The following is a 5405-nucleotide window of genomic DNA, read 5'->3' as shown; positions in this document are numbered from 1 at the left end:
CTGATAGAGCGATTTTCAATTGAGTGTCGTAAAACCAAAACCAAAGTAATTACTTTGGCCAATCAAAAAGGTCGGAGACAATCCAGTAAACCAATCAAAACTCGAAGTAATTACTCGTAGCCGACTCAAAGCGCGGGAAAATGTGCACGCGCGAGCCACGATTGGTTTTAGTTTCACTTCTGATTGGTTGAAAAAATGGCGCGAGAACTTTGAACCAATCACTGAGTGAAGTAATTATAAACCAAAGTAATTCACTAACTACTTTCGACACTCAATTGAAAACCGCTCTATTCGCGAGGTTTTTATCAGTCGTGCAGTAGTCTACTTGACTTTCATAAATATTTTAAATCAATTTTGACAGATCACGATCTTCTCTGATCCAACGCTGTGCAAGACTTATCGTCCACGGTTTTTGCAAAGGTTTTAAAACCTCAACTTCACTAATGCTCGAAGTAATGCGTGACATATTACAGTCGCGTTACCTGCGCAGTAACGTTGCGCACAAACAATTAGCGCGAACGTCCTTAAGCTCCCAAATATATGTTAATGCCTAATATCGTTGCCATGGTAACTTTATGTTGGAGGAAAATATAATGTGAGAAATTTTAAAATGACCTGAAACACATTAACACAAACACGAAATGCACGAACGTAACGTAACATGACAGTCCGTGTTATCTGATTGGACACAATTATCCAATCACGAGCCGGCATGAACGGATTGTGTGACTCTCTTGCCCACGCCGTGACAGACTTTCTCTTGGTTTTTCTGTGCATGCGACAGTTGCGTTGGAACGTGTCTTTTTGTGCCAAATCTCGACGAAATGGTAAGTGCTCTTTGTAGTGTTCTCTTGTGGTGAAAAGTTATGAAAATCATAAATGTTGGTTAACCTATTAAGATCCCAAAATTTGCGGTGTTTTTACTCCACGTCAGACTGACGTGTCACCGTGTTAAAGGTGCATAAACAACCTCAGCGCGCTAGAAAGCGAAGGATACAATGGAGCTAGAGTTTACAGAGAATGGCAATGTTTTAGTAATAGCTTATTGCCCGTGGAATGTTTCCTGCTAGGTGGTTGAGTGTGACAGCTTTTCCAACGAGTACAACTCACCCACGTGCATACTTCAATTCTCTGTTCCTTGACCCGACCATTGATAAACTTACACTAATTGGGACTCTAAGAGTTAGCGAACGCTGACGATTTTGCTTATGTGTTTAATTGAACTGAACGAATCGAAAAAACAAATTGCCCCAATTTTTGGCGGATGTCCGTCATTGATATAATTGAAACTAGAAAATGTTTGTTTTATGCGATTTGAGTAATGTCCTGCCCTGTTTAAATAGTTCTGTATAGAAATGAGTGAATGAACAAAATTCCGAGAACAGCCAAAATTGGATGAGGCGAGTTGGAATAATTTTTTGCATTCAAGTATTTTCCATAGAGGAAAAGAATGAACTGTAGTCCTCTTGCAGTATGCTTATTAATTGTACAGCTCGTCAGGAAAACTACCATCACTGAGTGGAGTGGAGATACTTTTCACATTTATCATAGAATGCCATAATAACATAGATTGGTATAAATACACAGGTGATTATACAAAATCGCATGCTCTCATTGGCTCGCTATCTCGGATTATCAGCCGATAATCACCTCGACAGACAAAATGGCTGCCAGTAGTGGTTTTGCCACTGTAAGTGAAGATGATTTTGCGTTGAAATGTTCTTTTTCTACTCTTTTTTAAAATAATCACCTGTGTATTTATACTAAAACAATTATTCGCCTCAGGCTCAGTGATTATCGGTGAATATTCACCTCAACTTCGTCTCTGTGAATATTCATCGATGATCACTGAGCCTGAGGCGAATAATTGTTAAATAATTAACAATTATTGGACGAGGTTGAGCAAAATACCGCGATTTGTCAGTGGCGAGCAGATCAATTATTTGCCGAAGCCTTTGCCAAAGCCTTCGTCAGCAAATAATTGATCTGCGAGACACTGACAAATCACGATATTTTGCGATAACCAAGGTCAATAATTGTTTTATCATTTGCTCACCAAGTTTGTTCTGTTTTTTTTGTTCTGAGAAGCTGTGCTGCCTTGCAGAGTTGAGTAATGGCACCAATCAATTGGTTTCTTTCTCAGCATAATTATATTTGTAGACTTCAAATTGTACTTACAGTCAAACGTTCAATAACACTAGGCATCAACAAAGCTGAATAATTTCACAGTTTTCAAAGCGTATCCTGACAAGTGAAGCTTTGGTGTAAAGCTCACCATTCTTTTTTCTGGCTTCAGCATAAAATCTCTTCAATACATATGCATTCGCCAACTTGTCCTTCGCGTCGATGACACGAGTGACTCTTCGTCAACCTTTCTTTCCTTGAGATACTCTCGAAATACGTTAAATGCAACTTTTGTTCCTTTCTTAGTATTCTCACTGTTTTTTCGATCAACTAAAGATGTCGAATCATTCTCTAACAGCTCGGGGAACCGATCTGCCCTTTTCTCACAAGAGCATGATGGCAACTGCACATGAGCAGAATATTATTTGCTGCAAAACACTTATTTGTAGGCAGTTATTTGCAGGTCACATGGTGGGCTCTCGGCCAATGAAAAGGAAGGACAAAATACATCGAATGATAACAATAATTATTAAATTTTTAACCTTGGCTAAATGCATTTCTCACTCATTCTCAGTTATCAGCTCATATACCTTAGTTTGACCTTATTTGGCAATTGATTGCGCTAATCGTTCCTAAGCTGCAATTTGTTTTTTTGCTAGAAAGTGAAATTTCCCTCTGAATAAAGCCAAAAAAAACCTTTTTGTGGAAAGTTTGGATCAATTCCGATGTTTAGAAGTACACGAAAGGGCAAGAAATGTTTTTGTGATGAGCCTGCGCCTTTCCGACGACAAGGTATTACACAACATCTCATCTTTGTCCAGATTTTCTCCCTTTTTTTGCTCTTAACTTCACACTTGTTGGATATGAGACTTGTTATAGCCAACTCAGCGCTATGCGCCTTTTTGGCTATTTACTGTATCATCTCATATCCAACACATGCTAATTGTTTAATAAAAATAGAATACTGTATATAATAAAGTGAAAAAACAAGAGTGTTTTAAGAAAAAAGTAAAATCGTTCTCTGGTAAAAAGTTTTGAAAAAACTATGAGCTTTCGACAGACTGAACTGCTGCCTTCAACGGATAAAAATGTGTGAAGCCTAAAAGCGAAAGAAATTTAAATATAACGAAAAAATTCGCATAAATTAAAGGGTAAAAGCATGTAGTGGAAAGAATGTTTAAAATGCTAAGAAAATTAGTGTTTCTTTAAGAGAATGTGATATTGTCTTGGGAGCGGGCACGAATTGTTGTCTGCCCCTACAGTTTTTGCCGTGTGCCATGACTCCAATGTCTTTCTACTCCGGTTGTTCGCTTTGTCAATGTTCGCTTTGTCAATGATCAGCTTTGTCAGCGAACAACCGGAGTAGAAAGACATTGGAGTCATGGCACACGGCAAAAACTGTAGGGGCAGACAACAATTCGTGCCCGCTCCCAAGACAATATCACATTCTCTTAAAGAAACACTAATTTTCTTAGCATTTTAAACATTCTTTCCACTACATGCTTTTACCCTTTAATTTATGCGAATTTTTTCGTTATATTTAAATTTCTTTCGCTTTTAGGCTTCACACATTTTTATCCGTTGAAGGCAGCAGTTCAGTCTGTCGAAAGCTCATAGTTTTTTCAAAACTTTTTACCAGAGAACGATTTTACTTTTTTCTTAATATGAATCCTTGTAACGGATCTTCAATATTTTTAAGAGGGTTTTGTTCACAATATTATTTTTAAAATATCCAATAATGAATGTCATAAAGAATAAAATATAGGGTGTGCAAATAACATGGGTTGAGTAAATTTCATTAAGAAATGACACAATTAAATGTGTACAAAAAATCAATATTATTGTTTTGGTTTTTTACTTTCCCAAAATCCAGTACTGAATGGTGTCATATACATGTCCATTCTGTAAAAAGTAAAATTTAGTGTGTACAAAGCACATACAGATTAAAGAGGGTGAAATTTACAATTTAGAGAAAAATGCCATTAAATCCAAAGGCTTAAAGAATAAGTTATTGTAGTCTGTACAGTCCACAATACCTATTCCTCATCTGAGTTTGAGAGAACAGGTGTTACTTACAGGTGTATGTGGCCATAAAAATAATATAACTTTACCATGCTACCGCAAACTGGTATTGGTTGTTGCTCTGTACCTTAAATGGAAATTATCATTATGAAAGCAACTGAATTGAAACTGGATGGGTTAGCTGCAAGAGTAAATTCATTGAGTTAAGAGTTCTGGATGTAGACATGTTTTATGATGCAGCACATGTGGAACTGCAGTATATGTGATATACCCCATTTCCCACTTACATGTACTGTACAATACTGGAATTAACTGTTGCCATAATCACCTCACCAGGATCAAATTCTCATTTTACACCAATCATCTTCACTTGGCATTGATAATAACCTAGAGTTGTGTCCAGGCTCCCCCCTGAAAAAAAAAAAAACAGGAGGAGGGAACATCCACAAAAAGCTGACCCAAATAGTGTTCTGTGATGTCACACCTTTAGCAAGAAAATGCATAATGTTTTCTCATAGGTCACTTACCTTAGTCAATTCTTTCGAGAACACAGATTCAATGCCATCTACATCGTATTTGATGATCTCAAAAAAAACATTGTATTCGCTATGTGCATAACTCCGAGAACCGGTCTGTGCAGGAAACAGCACCACTGAGAGCCCTCAGTGAAGCTACCCACAATTAGTCCTTAACTGGACAGTTCTCATAAATTACATGTAAAAAAGATAATAGCTGCACTGACAATATTGAATTAACTGACCAGCTATATAATTACTCTGAAGAATCAGTCACTGGTAGCGTCTGCCTTGGGCGTCACATGAAAACAAAAATGCATATGTCATCAGCTTGCTCCAGGTGTAGGGTTTTGATTTGGGTGGAGCCCCCCCAGTCTTGGAAATTTTCGGGCAAAACGCTCAAAACTCTGGCAATAAAGAAATGATAAAAGATGGAATTAAAAAAATATAAATAAGGCAAAAATATAAAAAAGAGCACTTGAAAGTATAAAAATATTACTTCTGTAACTTAAAAGATATTAAGGTCCTTGTTTTGAAATAAGTCCTCGTGGTTGATCTTAAAACATTTGAATTACTTGGCTGCTGTTCTGTTGATCGCTGGCATTTGCTGCAGTTCGCGCCAAACTTTCGTGCCATTTTTAAGGCGGTGCGAGAGATCAAAGATGAAAGAAAGTTTAAGTTCGAAGTTTCTTCGTTGTCTGTATCATCGACTCTTGCGATGCCGGCATTCAAAACTTTTACAGA

The sequence above is a fragment of the Montipora capricornis genome, chromosome 6 (assembly GCF_036669925.1).
Source record: "Montipora capricornis isolate CH-2021 chromosome 6, ASM3666992v2, whole genome shotgun sequence".
In the NCBI taxonomy this organism is placed as follows: Eukaryota; Metazoa; Cnidaria; class Anthozoa; order Scleractinia; family Acroporidae; genus Montipora; species Montipora capricornis.
This window is presented reverse-complemented; position numbering follows the sequence as displayed.